This window comes from Phyllobates terribilis, unplaced genomic scaffold (genome assembly GCF_046119375.1).
Source record: "Phyllobates terribilis strain yellow unplaced genomic scaffold, ASM4611937v1 Scaffold_79__1_contigs__length_6888602, whole genome shotgun sequence".
NCBI classification, from domain to species: domain Eukaryota; kingdom Metazoa; phylum Chordata; class Amphibia; order Anura; family Dendrobatidae; genus Phyllobates; species Phyllobates terribilis.
The window spans coordinates 2284507-2301963 of record NW_027362839.1 but is presented as its reverse complement, the minus strand read 5'-3'; the positions used below and the strand labels follow the sequence as shown (position 1 = coordinate 2301963).

General features: G+C 45.1%; 7 non-coding genes and 1 pseudogene across 7 annotated transcripts; all 8 read right to left on the bottom strand.

The window, feature by feature from the left end:
- Window positions 1-100: 100 nt before the first annotated feature.
- Window positions 101-291, bottom strand: LOC141197027 (U2 spliceosomal RNA). Its single transcript, XR_012269374.1, has one exon. It is a non-coding gene; the product is annotated as a U2 spliceosomal RNA (small nuclear RNA).
- Window positions 292-1406: 1115 nt separating this feature from the next.
- On the bottom strand, window positions 1407-1588 carry LOC141197122 (U2 spliceosomal RNA). The gene has a single exon (XR_012269467.1). It is a non-coding gene; the product is annotated as a U2 spliceosomal RNA (small nuclear RNA).
- A 1642-nt stretch (window positions 1589-3230) lies between these two features.
- LOC141197026 (U2 spliceosomal RNA) lies at window positions 3231-3421 on the bottom strand. The gene has a single exon (XR_012269373.1). It is a non-coding gene; the product is annotated as a U2 spliceosomal RNA (small nuclear RNA).
- A 1115-nt stretch (window positions 3422-4536) lies between these two features.
- On the bottom strand, window positions 4537-4727 carry LOC141197025 (U2 spliceosomal RNA). The gene has a single exon (XR_012269372.1). It is a non-coding gene; the product is annotated as a U2 spliceosomal RNA (small nuclear RNA).
- Window positions 4728-5841: 1114 nt separating this feature from the next.
- Window positions 5842-6032, bottom strand: LOC141197024 (U2 spliceosomal RNA). The gene has a single exon (XR_012269371.1). It is a non-coding gene; the product is annotated as a U2 spliceosomal RNA (small nuclear RNA).
- A 1115-nt stretch (window positions 6033-7147) lies between these two features.
- LOC141197165 (U2 spliceosomal RNA) lies at window positions 7148-7346 on the bottom strand. Its single transcript, XR_012269506.1, has one exon. It is a non-coding gene; the product is annotated as a U2 spliceosomal RNA (small nuclear RNA).
- A 6070-nt stretch (window positions 7347-13416) lies between these two features.
- Window positions 13417-13599, bottom strand: LOC141197153 (U2 spliceosomal RNA). Its single transcript, XR_012269494.1, has one exon. It is a non-coding gene; the product is annotated as a U2 spliceosomal RNA (small nuclear RNA).
- A 789-nt stretch (window positions 13600-14388) lies between these two features.
- On the bottom strand, window positions 14389-14480 carry LOC141197207 (U2 spliceosomal RNA; annotated as a pseudogene).
- Between the last annotated feature and the right edge of the window lie 2977 nt (window positions 14481-17457).

Genomic DNA, 17457 nt, shown 5'->3' with positions numbered 1-17457 from the left:
AAAGCAAAGCCAAAGAGTCCATCCCAAAATCCGACAAACAAGCAAAATGAACAAAAAACATTGAATTCAATTCTTTCTGATTTTAGAAACTGCATTAAAGAAGGGGTGCACCGGTCCTGGAGATACTGCAATACCAGGTCAATGCGTGGAGTGGACAGAGCAAGCTCTTTTTCCATCTCCCTGTTCTAAAAATCCATTTAATATATGGTCCCCAGATAGGGGACGTATCAGATATTAAACTGATAAGAACAGATACTACACTTGATCTTAGCCAAAAGGCCGAGAAGCGATAACCAGAATTGGTTTCAAACTACGGAGCCACCCAAGGATCCTGAAAAGTCCATTTGTGGAGATGAGCTCCTGGACTCCCGTTAAGAAGACATGTTGTCAACCTCTAGATCCCTTACATGCCTGCACTTTTCGGCTTGCTGCTGCTGCAATCCACGCGTTTTAGATCTGCATAACTCCACCTCTTTAAACACAGCACCTTCACCCCCTGCTGTTCCCACCCGCCTCAACACCGTTGGAAGGGAGGAGAACCAATTAAGGCGGGGGGTGGGGTGGAACGAGCAGCTGTCTACCCTTAGCAGGAGGGCTCCTGATTACATACCTCTCCTGCTGCTGCTGCTGCTGGCTGTCCAGCAGCAGACTGAAGGTGGCTGCTGCTGTGCACAGGTATATAAAGGCTCAGAGCCTATTATGACACGCGCAGCCAGCGTTCCATTGCCACATTCCATCTACTGCAGGCAGGATACCTGGCTGGCTGAATGTCGCTGAGAAGCTCACAGAGACCGCCATAAGCAACAGTTTAACAGAATGCCACAGACTAATCAACCAAACTTTTTGGGTTGGGTTCTCTTTTATAGTCTGCAGGCATTAAATGAAAGAAGTCAGTGTTCCAGCAGAAGGAGACAACGTTTCAGAAAAGGCATTGTAGCAAACCAAAAAAGAAATTTTAAGCGCAGCAGAGTAACCAGCGCACATACCTGTTAGCTCAGGTGAGTTTAAAAGGCTGCTGTTGATAACAAGGGCATTTGCTAAATAGATGGTGTGTGTGCAACAATATACTGAAAGGTCAATTATATTGTGCAGCTTATCTCACCACCTGTAGTTATTTAGGTGAAAGCTCCAAAATGCTTGCCTAATATGTCTGTTTATCCAAAAGGAAGTAAAAAGGGAGAGCTAGAAAGATAGCATTGCATCACATTACATGGCAATGCAATGCACAGTTGCTGAAGTTGAACCAAAATGAGCTTGTAATCTGGCTTCTGCAACTTTGAACATGAAAAATCCAATGAGGAGAAGAAAAGCAAAGCCAAAGAGTCCATCCCAAAATCCGACAAACAAGCAAAATGAACAAAAAACATTGAATTCAATTCTTTCTGATTTTAGAAACTGCATTAAAGAAGGGGTGCACCGGTCCTGGAGATACTGCAATACCAGGTCAATGCGTGGAGTGGACAGAGCAAGCTCTTTTTCCATCTCCCTGTTCTAAAAATCCATTTAATATATGGTCCCCAGATAGGGGACGTATCAGATATTAAACTGATAAGAACAGATTTTTTGATTGAAGCTGCATCCAAGGCACTGAAAAATGTGACCGAAGTCACACCAAAACAGCGCACGAGGCGAGGATTCATGTGGACCCTTCCCGGAGGAGAGGGTCCCCAATAAACCATCCCCATCCCTCCGAGCCAGAAGGCCACAGCGAGGGTCAGGGATCTCCGATGCTCTCCCTAGCCGAAGCCGGAGAAGAGCCGTTTTCGTGCTCCCAGCTTCCATCTAGGCTGCCACCCTAGTGGAGCTGGAGCCTGTGTTGGTTTCTCAGCCCAAAGCTGACCGGACCTCCGACCGGGTTTATAAAAATTCCCCTTCCTAGCCCGGAGGCCAGGAATAGGGGGGGTTGCTCAGAAAGTATGATTGGCAAAGGTGCGGCGTGCTACGAAGCCAAGTCTTTCTGGGGTTCCCAGTCCCAGTAAGCTTGGACTCCCACCAGGGCGCCTACTCCTGGGGCACATTGCTCCAAAGCCCTCACACTTACCCAGCCTAGTGACTTCAATCCTGGAGGGCCATGTTTTCCTACACTTGATCTTAGCCAAAAGGCCGAGAAGCGATAACCAGAATTGGTTTCAAACTACGGAGCCACCCAAGGATCCTGAAAAGTCCATTTGTGGAGATGAGCTCCTGGACTCCCGTTAAGAAGACATGTTGTCAACCTCTAGATCCCTTACATGCCTGCACTTTTCGGCTTGCTGCTGCTGCAATCCACGCGTTTTAGATCTGCATAACTCCACCTCTTTAAACACAGCACCTTCACCCCCTGCTGTTCCCACCCGCCTCAACACCGTTGGAAGGGAGGAGAACCAATTAAGGCGGGGGGTGGGGTGGAACGAGCAGCTGTCTACCCTTAGCAGGAGGGCTCCTGATTACATACCTCTCCTGCTGCTGCTGCTGCTGGCTGTCCAGCAGCAGACTGAAGGTGGCTGCTGCTGTGCACAGGTATATAAAGGCTCAGAGCCTATTATGACACGCGCAGCCAGCGTTCCATTGCCACATTCCATCTACTGCAGGCAGGATACCTGGCTGGCTGAATGTCGCTGAGAAGCTCACAGAGACCGCCATAAGCAACAGTTTAACAGAATGCCACAGACTAATCAACCAAACTTTTTGGGTTGGGTTCTCTTTTATAGTCTGCAGGCATTAAATGAAAGAAGTCAGTGTTCCAGCAGAAGGAGACAACGTTTCAGAAAAGGCATTGTAGCAAACCAAAAAAGAAATTTTAAGCGCAGCAGAGTAACCAGCGCACATACCTGTTAGCTCAGGTGAGTTTAAAAGGCTGCTGTTGATAACAAGGGCATTTGCTAAATAGATGGTGTGTGTGCAACAATATACTGAAAGGTCAATTATATTGTGCAGCTTATCTCACCACCTGTAGTTATTTAGGTGAAAGCTCCAAAATGCTTGCCTAATATGTCTGTTTATCCAAAAGGAAGTAAAAAGGGAGAGCTAGAAAGATAGCATTGCATCACATTACATGGCAATGCAATGCACAGTTGCTGAAGTTGAACCAAAATGAGCTTGTAATCTGGCTTCTGCAACTTTGAACATGAAAAATCCAATGAGGAGAAGAAAAGCAAAGCCAAAGAGTCCATCCCAAAATCCGACAAACAAGCAAAATGAACAAAAAACATTGAATTCAATTCTTTCTGATTTTAGAAACTGCATTAAAGAAGGGGTGCACCGGTCCTGGAGATACTGCAATACCAGGTCAATGCGTGGAGTGGACAGAGCAAGCTCTTTTTCCATCTCCCTGTTCTAAAAATCCATTTAATATATGGTCCCCAGATAGGGGACGTATCAGATATTAAACTGATAAGAACAGATACTACACTTGATCTTAGCCAAAAGGCCGAGAAGCGATAACCAGAATTGGTTTCAAACTACGGAGCCACCCAAGGATCCTGAAAAGTCCATTTGTGGAGATGAGCTCCTGGACTCCCGTTAAGAAGACATGTTGTCAACCTCTAGATCCCTTACATGCCTGCACTTTTCGGCTTGCTGCTGCTGCAATCCACGCGTTTTAGATCTGCATAACTCCACCTCTTTAAACACAGCACCTTCACCCCCTGCTGTTCCCACCCGCCTCAACACCGTTGGAAGGGAGGAGAACCAATTAAGGCGGGGGGTGGGGTGGAACGAGCAGCTGTCTACCCTTAGCAGGAGGGCTCCTGATTACATACCTCTCCTGCTGCTGCTGCTGCTGGCTGTCCAGCAGCAGACTGAAGGTGGCTGCTGCTGTGCACAGGTATATAAAGGCTCAGAGCCTATTATGACACGCGCAGCCAGCGTTCCATTGCCACATTCCATCTACTGCAGGCAGGATACCTGGCTGGCTGAATGTCGCTGAGAAGCTCACAGAGACCGCCATAAGCAACAGTTTAACAGAATGCCACAGACTAATCAACCAAACTTTTTGGGTTGGGTTCTCTTTTATAGTCTGCAGGCATTAAATGAAAGAAGTCAGTGTTCCAGCAGAAGGAGACAACGTTTCAGAAAAGGCATTGTAGCAAACCAAAAAAGAAATTTTAAGCGCAGCAGAGTAACCAGCGCACATACCTGTTAGCTCAGGTGAGTTTAAAAGGCTGCTGTTGATAACAAGGGCATTTGCTAAATAGATGGTGTGTGTGCAACAATATACTGAAAGGTCAATTATATTGTGCAGCTTATCTCACCACCTGTAGTTATTTAGGTGAAAGCTCCAAAATGCTTGCCTAATATGTCTGTTTATCCAAAAGGAAGTAAAAAGGGAGAGCTAGAAAGATAGCATTGCATCACATTACATGGCAATGCAATGCACAGTTGCTGAAGTTGAACCAAAATGAGCTTGTAATCTGGCTTCTGCAACTTTGAACATGAAAAATCCAATGAGGAGAAGAAAAGCAAAGCCAAAGAGTCCATCCCAAAATCCGACAAACAAGCAAAATGAACAAAAAACATTGAATTCAATTCTTTCTGATTTTAGAAACTGCATTAAAGAAGGGGTGCACCGGTCCTGGAGATACTGCAATACCAGGTCAATGCGTGGAGTGGACAGAGCAAGCTCTTTTTCCATCTCCCTGTTCTAAAAATCCATTTAATATATGGTCCCCAGATAGGGGACGTATCAGATATTAAACTGATAAGAACAGATACTACACTTGATCTTAGCCAAAAGGCCGAGAAGCGATAACCAGAATTGGTTTCAAACTACGGAGCCACCCAAGGATCCTGAAAAGTCCATTTGTGGAGATGAGCTCCTGGACTCCCGTTAAGAAGACATGTTGTCAACCTCTAGATCCCTTACATGCCTGCACTTTTCGGCTTGCTGCTGCTGCAATCCACGCGTTTTAGATCTGCATAACTCCACCTCTTTAAACACAGCACCTTCACCCCCTGCTGTTCCCACCCGCCTCAACACCGTTGGAAGGGAGGAGAACCAATTAAGGCGGGGGGTGGGGTGGAACGAGCAGCTGTCTACCCTTAGCAGGAGGGCTCCTGATTACATACCTCTCCTGCTGCTGCTGCTGCTGGCTGTCCAGCAGCAGACTGAAGGTGGCTGCTGCTGTGCACAGGTATATAAAGGCTCAGAGCCTATTATGACACGCGCAGCCAGCGTTCCATTGCCACATTCCATCTACTGCAGGCAGGATACCTGGCTGGCTGAATGTCGCTGAGAAGCTCACAGAGACCGCCATAAGCAACAGTTTAACAGAATGCCACAGACTAATCAACCAAACTTTTTGGGTTGGGTTCTCTTTTATAGTCTGCAGGCATTAAATGAAAGAAGTCAGTGTTCCAGCAGAAGGAGACAACGTTTCAGAAAAGGCATTGTAGCAAACCAAAAAAGAAATTTAAGCGCAGCAGAGTAACCAGCGCACATACCTGTTAGCTCAGGTGAGTTTAAAAGGCTGCTGTTGATAACAAGGGCATTTGCTAAATAGATGGTGTGTGTGCAACAATATACTGAAAGGTCAATTATATTGTGCAGCTTATCTCACCACCTGTAGTTATTTAGGTGAAAGCTCCAAAATGCTTGCCTAATATGTCTGTTTATCCAAAAGGAAGTAAAAAGGGAGAGCTAGAAAGATAGCATTGCATCACATTACATGGCAATGCAATGCACAGTTGCTGAAGTTGAACCAAAATGAGCTTGTAATCTGGCTTCTGCAACTTTGAACATGAAAAATCCAATGAGGAGAAGAAAAGCAAAGCCAAAGAGTCCATCCCAAAATCCGACAAACAAGCAAAATGAACAAAAAACATTGAATTCAATTCTTTCTGATTTTAGAAACTGCATTAAAGAAGGGGTGCACCGGTCCTGGAGATACTGCAATACCAGGTCAATGCGTGGAGTGGACAGAGCAAGCTCTTTTTCCATCTCCCTGTTCTAAAAATCCATTTAATATATGGTCCCCAGATAGGGGACGTATCAGATATTAAACTGATAAGAACAGATACTACACTTGATCTTAGCCAAAAGGCCGAGAAGCGATAACCAGAATTGGTTTCAAACTACGGAGCCACCCAAGGATCCTGAAAAGTCCATTTGTGGAGATGAGCTCCTGGACTCCCGTTAAGAAGACATGTTGTCAACCTCTAGATCCCTTACATGCCTGCACTTTTCGGCTTGCTGCTGCTGCAATCCATGCGTTTTAGATCTGCATAACTCCACCTCTTTAAACACAGCACCTTCACCCCCTGCTGTTCCCACCCGCCTCAACACCGTTGGAAGGGAGGAGAACCAATTAAGGCGGGGGGTGGGGTGGAACGAGCAGCTGTCTACCCTTAGCAGGAGGGCTCCTGATTACATAACTCTCCTGCTGCTGCTGCTGCTGGCTGTCCAGCAGCAGACTGAAGGTGGCTGCTGCTGTGCACAGGTATATAAAGGCTCAGAGCCTATTATGACACGCGCAGCCAGCGTTCCATTGCCACATTCCATCTACTGCAGGCAGGATACCTGGCTGGCTGAATGTCGCTGAGAAGCTCACAGAGACCACCATAAGCAACAGTTTAACAGAATGCCACAGACTAATCAACCAAACTTTTTGGGTTGGGTTCTCTTTTATAGTCTGCAGGCATTAAATGAAAGAAGTCAGTGTTCCAGCAGAAGGAGACAACGTTTCAGAAAAGGCATTGTAGCAAACCAAAAAAGAAATTTTAAGCGCAGCAGAGTAACCAGCGCACATACCTGTTAGCTCAGGTGAGTTTAAAAGGCTGCTGTTGATAACAAGGGCATTTGCTAAATAGATGGTGTGTGTGCAACAATATACTGAAAGGTCAATTATATTGTGCAGCTTATCTCACCACCTGTAGTTATTTAGGTGAAAGCTCCAAAATGCTTGCCTAATATGTCTGTTTATCCAAAAGGAAGTAAAAAGGGAGAGCTAGAAAGATAGCATTGCATCACATTACATGGCAATGCAATGCACAGTTGCTGAAGTTGAACCAAAATGAGCTTGTAATCTGGCTTCTGCAACTTTGAACATGAAAAATCCAATGAGGAGAAGAAAAGCAAAGCCAAAGAGTCCATCCCAAAATCCGACAAACAAGCAAAATGAACAAAAAACATTGAATTCAATTCTTTCTGATTTTAGAAACTGCATTAAAGAAGGGGTGCACCGGTCCTGGAGATACTGCAATACCAGGTCAATGCGTGGAGTGGACAGAGCAAGCTCTTTTTCCATCTCCCTGTTCTAAAAATCCATTTAATATATGGTCCCCAGATAGGGGACGTATCAGATATTAAACTGATAAGAACAGATTTTTTTTTTTTTTTTTTCCTCAGATTAAGACCCACATTAATTTATGCATCATAGCGCATATTCACATAACGGGTTCTCAAATCATCATTCGGAAAAACAAAAACAAAATCCCAAAAAACACAACCCTGCAATTAACTGGTACTTACTGTAAGAAGTCCAATGTGAAAAGTTCCAGAGTGCTTCTGCTGCTGTCTCACCATACTTCTTTTTATCCAATAAATAGGCATAAAACAGTCTAGCAAGAAAAATCTTTCTGCATTCCATGGGGGAAAAAACAATCTTTTTAAAAATCACCAAATTCCGAACGTCCCATAAAACCTCTTTATATATGACAAAAATAATCCAGCTTGCCCGCTTCCTTTGTGAGTACTTAAAATCTTGACCTAATAAAATCCTTTCAAAATCGAAACAATGAAAACCAACTAAAGCAACAAACATACGTGACAACAAGGTAAAAACTTTTTTAGCAAAAAAACAGTCCCAAAAAATATGCTGTATTGTTTCCACCTTATTGCAACCTTCCCTAGGACATAGTTCTTGAACCGTTATCCCCCGGTCATTCAAAAAAGCCCTTGTTGGCAAGCATCCATGCAACGCCATCCAGGTTACATCCTTCTGTCTGTTGCTGATTCCACGCATGAAAAAAAGCTTCCACACCTGTCCAGACTGTGCATTATTACAAAACGGCACATCACATAACATCTCCTTCTTCTTAATACCTGAGACAATCAGTTTTTTGTCCGGTCTAACCATGGAGCTTATCCCATTTTGATCATAGAAGGACCTAAGCACCACATAAAAAAACGGTATCACAAACGAAACTGGTTTTCTTAAATCCTTCTCACACCAGCTCCATTTCTGGAAAAGCCGTCCTGCTAAATATTTGCACATGTCCGCAGTCCTGTTATTGCACTGGGATAATTTATAAATGTTCAAAAAATAATGCATTCTTAAAAATAAGTCAATGTTAGGAAAATCACAACCCCCATTTTCCACAGAACACATAACCATTCCTCTTCTTAGTTTCTCCATTTTGGATCCCCAAAAAAACACAAACAGTTTCCTTGTCACTCTCTTTGTCCAAAGCACAGCAGGTGGGAAAATCAAAGCAGTGTACAGCAGAAGCGGGAGAATCACAGACTTGATTACCAGCACTTTCCCTCTCAGCGACAGGTTCCTTAGTTTCCAAAAGTTCAACTTCTGATCCATTTTGTCTTCTAGAATCTTCAGGCTGCTTTTCCCTTTCAGTTCCTTCTCAAAGATGACACCAAGAACCTCAATTTCCTCCCTACTCTCCACTCCTGCCACGTTAACCTCAACCTGCCTCCCAAAGTTACAAAGCTGGCACTTTCCCCAATTCACCGCCATACCAGCCACACAACAAAAAATCCTTACGTGCAAATTCACTCTATTGAGATCCGCCTGTGAACCACAAGTAAAAACAATATCATCCATATAACTTAAAGACTTGACTGGACCCCCGGATCCCCCAGGAATAAAAACACCAGCCACACACTTGTCAACTTGCACACTTTTTAAAAGGGCCTCCACCACACAGATAAAAAGAATTGGTGACAGGGGACAACCCTGCCTAACTCCCGATAAAATATTAAAACTGGAACTCACATGCCCATTAACTAAAATCTGGCTACTGACCCCACAATAAAAACTCTTAATGACCATCAATAATTTATCCGGAACACCAAGGTGACTTAAAGCAGAGAACAAAAATCTATGTGATATTTTATCAAAGGCTTTCTCCAGGTCCACCGACTGTAACAAAAGAGCATTCTTATTCAAATTAGCCTGATAAATTAAGTCTCTTAGAAGCAGCAAATTATCTGAAATTTTCCTACCAGGCACTGCACATGCCTGATACTCCCCCACCATATCACCTATCACATCTGCCAGTCTACCAGCCACAATTTTAGAAATAATTTTGTAATCACTGTTTAACAATGTTATGGGCCTCCAATTTTTAATATCCCTCATGTCCCCTTTCTTATGAATCAGCGTAACAATCCCCCTACGCATAGAAACCGATAAAATCCCATGAGTAAAACCATATTGCACCACCCGGGAAAACTCCACACCTATAATATCCCAAAATCTAACATAAAATTCAGCAGGAAGACCATCACAGCCTGGCGTCTTGCCTTTCGCCAAGCCATCCACTGCCCGTCTAATTTCATCTTTCCCAACCTCCTCACTTAAAAACCCAATTTTCTCCTCAGGAATATTATTAGTTAATACTTTGCAATAATCATTAATTTCCGCATCACTGACTCTACTATCGTTAGAGAAGAGTGTTTCATAAAAGGAAAGAATACTGCCAATCATCTCATCCCCAGATACCTCCCCTGCAGGAGAAAAAACAGACTTAAAAACCCCTTTAGGTTTAAAACATTTTTTAAAAAAGTATCTCGAACATTGCTCATTTTCCTCCATGTGCTTTATTTTTGCCTTAAACATAATAGTCTTCCCTTTTTCAATAAGTATCTTCTTCAGTTCGTCCTTCAAATCTGCAATCTCTTTATCCACCTCCATCCCCGCTCTCTTAAACTTATGGAGTACTTCCAATTTTGAAATAACAGCAGCATCATGATCCCTTTTGGCTTTCGCTCTCCTAAAACACACCCCTTTAAAATAACATGCAAATTTCTCCTTAGCCCAGTCCCACCACTCTAGCAAATCTTTAAAAAGGTGCTGTTCAGACACACAAGACAAAAACACTTTATTAAAACCAACCTTAACACTCTCCTCTTCCAGCAGGCTTACGTTCAGCTTCCAGAGTCCCTTTCCAAAAGCCAGGGACTCAGCTATACACAGATCTACCACTATCATCTTGTGGTCAGAAAAAGTCGTCATCACGTGGTTGCACTTGGCCACCTTAATCCCTTCAGACATAAAAACATAGTCAATTCGGGAAACACTACGTCCACTATCTGATATGTATGTGAACTTATCACTTGGCCCAACCATCAGACCAGCATCCGTGTAGCGTAAATCCTGCACAATCTGATTTAAAATATTAGACGTAACATCAGTCCTACCTTCCGTAGAGCTCTTACGATCTTTTGCGGATCTGACACAATTAAAATCTCCAGCCACTATAGTGAAGTCTCTGCCTGGTAAAAACAACTTTAGAGACTCCAAAAACCCAACTCTTGCTTGTTTATCAGCAGGGGCATAAACATTAAAAACCCGTACCCGCTGACCTAAAAAATCCACTAATAAAAACAAACATCTCCCAGGTATGATTACTTTAAACTCTAAAACCTTTAGACTGGAATTACACAGTAAAATGCCCACCCCTTCATTCCTGTTTTCTGAGCATGGGGACCAAAAAGATTGCCCCTTATTCCACTCACTCTCATGCGGGGCAGATTTAATTACACATTCCTGCAGACAGACAATATCTGCATTCACACTCTCAATGTACTCCAGTATCCCTGCTCTCCTACAAGCAGAACCAATCCCTCGTACATTCAGAGAAGCAACACACAACGCCATCATAACAACAGGAAAAAATCTCCACCATACCCGATCCATCATGAACCAGGAGAAAACCCACTCCTGCCACCCACTTTTCTACGTATATCAGGCGACTCAGAACTCGAGTCCCTGTTAGAATAACCTGGTCTTAGGGAGACTGGATCTTCCTGCCCCCCAGACCAACACCCCTCCACCTTACTTCTTTTAATCACGGAGGAATAACTCTCCTCCTTGCCATCATCTTCCTCCTCATTTTCACTCCAATCACTGTTAACCCTATCACGCTGCTGAGGGGTTATAGTTCCATCCGAATCAGAATCCTCCTCCTCCAAAACCTCCATTTCCTCACCCCCATCTCTTCCCAAAACAGGATTCACTGACTCCGCCATATTAGACAAATCCATCCCATCACCCGGGCCATGCACATCAGCTACTTTGTTTATTACTTCCAGCCCCTCCCTCAAACCAACTTTCTTCTGGCTCCGCCCCTTTTCCTCCATCTTGGGCACCGCATGGTCTCTTCCCCTACCACCATCTTGTTTTTGGCTTTCCCCCTCTGAGTCTGAGCCTTCGCCCTCCTCCCCACTTTCCTGCCGAGTCTTCTTCTGCCTCTCTTCAGCGTCCACCTGTGACCTAGGAATCTGAGCCCACAATCTACATTTCCTTGCAAGGTGATCTGCATGTCCACACAAATCACACACCTTATTCATTGGGCAACCACTTGCAACATGCCCAGATTTCCCACAACCTCTACAAACATCACCTTGCACTGGACAATCTTTCTGAACATGTCCAAACTCATGACACTTCCTACAATATTCCATCTGTCCATTATAAAAACAAAATCCCCTTTCTCCTCCGATAGAAAACTGTGCAGGAATGCTCTTGGCACCCCCAATAGCTCTATCATCCGGTCTCAGTTTTACAACATATCTCCTCTTGCCATTTAGATAATTGTATTTGTTCTTCATTCTTCCCAAAAATTTAACCTCACTACAATACCGAGCTAAAAAATTGGAAACAGTCTCATCCGGAACTTTAGGGTTATACATGTGCACAACCACATACTTATATGTCTGCTGGAACAGAGGTTCCAGTGCAATAAACTCTAGGCATTTCAATTCCTTTTCTTCCTTCATTCGTACCAACTCCATGTAGACTCTCTGGCAAATACTCAAAGAAACAAAAGTGATATCATAAATTCCTTGTTTCTGAAAATCCTGCAGTGCCAATACATCCGTTACCTTCAAGCAATTAATGTTCTTCAAGACATCAACGCAAACTTGGTCCAAACCGATTTCTCCTTCATGACCTGCAGCCACCTTCAGACGGACCGAGTCCTCTAATCCACGTGTTTTCTCCACCATTTTTACAGCAGATAAACACAATCGCCGCTCAATCGCACACTAGGGCCCCACAAGGGGGAACCCCAGTCACAACTGCCCTCCAAACAACACCAGCAGCAGAAAACCACCACTGATCTTGCCAAAAGGCCGAGAAGCGATAACCAGAATTGGTTTCAAACTACGGAGCCACCCAAGGATCCTGAAAATTCCATTTGTGGAGATGAGCTCCTGGACTCCCGTTAAGAAGACATGTTGTCAACCTCTAGATCCCTTACATGCCTGCACTTTTCGGCTTGCTGCTGCTGCAATCCACGCGTTTTAGATCTGCATAACTCCACCTCTTTAAACACAGCACCTTCACCCCCTGCTGTTCCCACCCGCCTCAACACCGTTGGAAGGGAGGAGAACCAATTAAGGCGGGGGGTGGGGTGGAACGAGCAGCTGTCTACCCTTAGCAGGAGGGCTCCTGATTACATACCTCTCCTGCTGCTGCTGCTGCTGGCTGTCCAGCAGCAGACTGAAGGTGGCTGCTGCTGTGCACAGGTATATAAAGGCTCAGAGCCTATTATGACACGCGCAGCCAGCGTTCCATTGCCACATTCCATCTACTGCAGGCAGGATACCTGGCTGGCTGAATGTCGCTGAGAAGCTCACAGAGACCGCCATAAGCAACAGTTTAACAGAATGCCACAGACTAATCAACCAAACTTTTTGGGTTGGGTTCTCTTTTATAGTCTGCAGGCATTAAATGAAAGAAGTCAGTGTTCCAGCAGAAGGAGACAACGTTTCAGAAAAGGCATTGTAGCAAACCAAAAAAGAAATTTTAAGCGCAGCAGAGTAACCAGCGCACATACCTGTTAGCTCAGGTGAGTTTAAAAGGCTGCTGTTGATAACAAGGGCATTTGCTAAATAGATGGTGTGTGTGCAACAATATACTGAAAGGTCAATTATATTGTGCAGCTTATCTCACCACCTGTAGTTATTTAGGTGAAAGCTCCAAAATGCTTGCCTAATATGTCTGTTTATCCAAAAGGAAGTAAAAAGGGAGAGCTAGAAAGATAGCATTGCATCACATTACATGGCAATGCAATGCACAGTTGCTGAAGTTGAACCAAAATGAGCTTGTAATCTGGCTTCTGCAACTTTGAACATGAAAAATCCAATGAGGAGAAGAAAAGCAAAGCCAAAGAGTCCATCCCAAAATCCGACAAACAAGCAAAATGAACAAAAAACATTGAATTCAATTCTTTCTGATTTTAGAAACTGCATTAAAGAAGGGGTGCACCGGTCCTGGAGATACTGCAATACCAGGTCAATGCGTGGAGTGGACAGAGCAAGTTCTTTTTCCATCTCCCTGTTCTAAAAATCCATTTAATATATGGTCCCCAGATAGGGGACGTATCAGATATTAAACTGATAAGAACAGATTTTTTTTTTTATCGAAAGCCCGAATTCGTGTACAAAACCCGAGTGCGCTTAAAAAAGTGACAAGTGCCACAAAAAAAGTGCACTAGGATGCTGGTCTTCTTGAAACCCTCTCCAAAAGGAGAAGGGTCCCCCAAACCATTCCCCGTCCCTCCGAGCCAAAAGGCCACAGCGAGGAACAGGGACAAAAAGCCACCTCCAGCCGAAGCCAGAGGCGACCCAATCTTACCCCCAGCACCTGCCCGAGTTCTCACCCGAGCAAGGCACTGGGAGCCAAAGACTGTGCTCCCCTCCCGGAAGAGGGGAGCCAACAACGCTCTCCTCCCGAAAGAGGAGAGCCAGGGGGGTTCAGGGGGGAGCGGAACCTGATGGCCACACACTCCCCCCCTAGACCTGCCAAGAGAGGAACCCATAAGGGAACCGCATCCCGACAAAATCCTAGTAGGACGTGACACACGTGAATAAGTGGACACACAGTGACAAAGAAATTAAATAAATAGTGAAGGTTTCACAGTATAATACTGCCCGGACCTTCGACCGGGAATTGAAAAATTCCCCATCCTAAGGCCAGAAGGCCCGGAATAAGGGTGTGTGCGAAGAAAGAAAATTTGAAGTGCTTGTGCAAATGTGCCATAAACTCAAGTGGGGTTCCCAATCCCAGTGAGTTAAGGCACCCCAGGGTCACCACTCCTGGGGCACTTCACACTTCGGGCTTTCGATCTTTCCCGGCCCAATGGCGTCGATCCTGGGGGGCCATGCTTTCCACCAGATGACTATATTAGCCACCTGGCGTACTAACAAGCGCCTAAACCCCAGTGTGCATAATGTATCAATCTACTAGGGCGGCCAACATCCAAAACCGCCTTTTCGAAAGATACTACACTTGATCTTAGCCAAAAGGCCGAGAAGCGATAACCAGAATTGGTTTCAAACTACGGAGCCACCCAAGGATCCTGAAAAGTCCATTTGTGGAGATGAGCTCCTGGACTCCCGTTAAGAAGACATGTTGTCAACCTCTAGATCCCTTACATGCCTGCACTTTTCGGCTTGCTGCTGCTGCAATCCACGCGTTTTAGATCTGCATAACTCCACCTCTTTAAACACAGCACCTTCACCCCCTGCTGTTCCCACCCGCCTCAACACCGTTGGAAGGGAGGAGAACCAATTAAGGCGGGGGGTGGGGTGGAACGAGCAGCTGTCTACCCTTAGCAGGAGGGCTCCTGATTAGAGATGAGCGGTGTTCGACTAGAACTGTTCGCCAATCTCAAATTCGAGCTGTTTTGGGCGGTGTTCGAGTTGTTCGACGAACCCGAACGATTTGCAAAAAATTCGGCTGTTCGAGGTTATGTTCGATAACTGTTCGTGCACCAAAAGCGTGTCCTGCATGGATTGTCTGCCACTCACTGTAATGCCACAGCCATGGTGGTTGTGGCATTACAGTGATTGCCCAAATCGATGGGAACAGTGCCAACAGTGAAACATGAAAAGCCGGCAATTCAGCAGCGGCATACACCTGTACCCGACAATTTAGAACCGAAAGAATAGAGCTTCACACATAGATTAGATAGATATAAACATGTCAGCCACATATATACGAAGTACAGTGAAAGTGCTGCTTACTGTACTTGTCATTTAGCGTAAAGGATTTATCAAAAAAAATAATAGTGTTTTCATGCACCGTCTCTTTAAAAAAGCCGGCCGGCAATTCAGCAGCGGTACCCGACAATTTATAACAGACAGAATAGAGCTTCACACATAGATTAGATAGATAGAAACATGTCAGTCACATATATATGAAGTACAGTGATAGTGTTGGTTACTGTACTTGTCATTTAGTATTAAAATAAAGGATTTATTATTAAAAAAATTGGCGTGGGGTTCCCCTTAATTTTAGGCTCTAGCGGAGGTTAAGCAGACGGCTGGGGCAGATGTTTGAAGCCTGGGAAGGGGGTAATACCCACGGAGCTTCCCAGGCTACTAATATCAGCCCCCAGCTGAATACATAGCCTTTACTAGCTATTAAAATGGGGGACCCCCCAAAAAAAATGACGTGGGGTCCCCCCTAATTTAATAGCTAGCAAAGGCTAGGCAGACAGCTGGGGGCTGATATTAATAGCCCAGGAAGGGAGCCATGAATATTGGCCCCCTCCCAGGCTAGAAACACCAGCCGTCAGCCGCCCCAGAAATGGCGCATTCATAGGATGCGCCAATTCTGGCACTTAGCCTCGCTCTTCCACGCTGCTCTGGTGCGGTGGCAGGGGGTAATAGGGTTGGGGTTGATGTCAGCTTATAATGCCAGCTGACATCAAGCCCAGGTTAGTAATGGAGAGGCGTCTATAAGACACCCCCATTACTAACCCCATAGTCAAAGTTAAAAAAAACACAAACACCCAGAATAAAGTCCTTTAATTGAAATAAAGACACAGTCCTTTATTGTTCTAAATTAAACCATACTTACCGTCACGCCCATTCCAGCTGAAGCCAACGATCTCCTGCAATAAAAGAAAAATAATAAAGCAACCTCATCCTTACCTTTCCATGGTTCCCACGACAGCTTCAGCTCTGCTACATCGAGATGACAGGCTGGACCGCAGCAGAACGCTGCCATCCAGCCTCTCATCCCGCAGACACTGAGAAGCGCAGGCTTGCTTGCGCTGCTCAGCGTCTCTCTGTGACGACATCCAGATGAGCCGAGTTCATGTCCAATGAACTCGGCTCACCTCATGCACGTCACTGACAGCGTGGGAAAATTCTCAAGCTGAAGCGCTGAGTGCAGGAGAATTTTCCCACGCTGTCAGTGACGTGCATAAGGTGAGCTCATGTCCAATGAACTCAGCTCACCTCCTGCACGTCACTGACAGCGTGGGAGAATTCTCCTGCACTCAGCGCTTCAGTGTGAGAATTCTCCCACGCTGAAGCGCTGAGTGCAGGAGAATTTTCCCACGCTGTCAGTGACGTGCATGAGGTGAGCCGAGTTCATTGGACATTAACTCGGCTCATCTGGATGCCCTCACAGAGAGACACTGTGGAGCGCAAGCAAGCCTGCGCTTCTCAGTGTCTGCGGGATGACAGACTGGATGGCAGCGTTCTGCTGCGGTCCAGCCTGTCATCTCGATGTAGCAGAGCTGAAGCTGTCATGGGAACCATGGAAAGGTAAGGATGATGTTGCTTTATTATTTTTCTTTTATTTCAGGAGATCGTTGGCTTCAGCTGGAATGGGCGTGATGGTAAGTATGGTTTAATTTAGAACAATAAAGAATTGTGTGTTTATTTCAATTAAAGGACTTTTTTCTGGGTGTTGTGTTTTTTTTAAATTCTTTACTAGAAATTCATGGTGGTCATGTCTAATATTGGCGTGACCCCATGAATTTCGGGCTTAGGGCCAGCTGATAATGCCAAGCTGGCCCTAACCCCTTTATTACCCAGTGAGCCACCGCATCAGGGCCCTGGATGAGTTGGGTACAGCGCCAGAAGATGGCGCTTCTATGAACGCGCCATTTTCCGGGGTGGCTGCGGACTGCAATTTGCAGCGGGGGTGGTCCAGAAAGCTTGGGCCTCCCTGCGCTGCGGATTCCAGCCCCCAGCTGCCTAGTTGTACCTGGCTGGACACAAAAACAGGGCGAAGCCCCACGTCAATTTTCTTTAAATTATTTCATGAAATAATTAAGAAAAAAGGGCTTCCCTATATTGTTGTGTCCGGCCAGGTACAAATAGGCAGCTGGTGGTTGGGGGCAGCCCGTTCCTGCCTGCTGTACCTGGCTGGACACAAATATAGTGCGAAACCCCACGTCAATTTTTTTAAAATTATTTCATGAATTTCCTGAAATAATTTAAAAAAATTTAAGTGGGGCTTCGCACTATATTTGTGTCCAGCCAGGTACAGCAGGCAG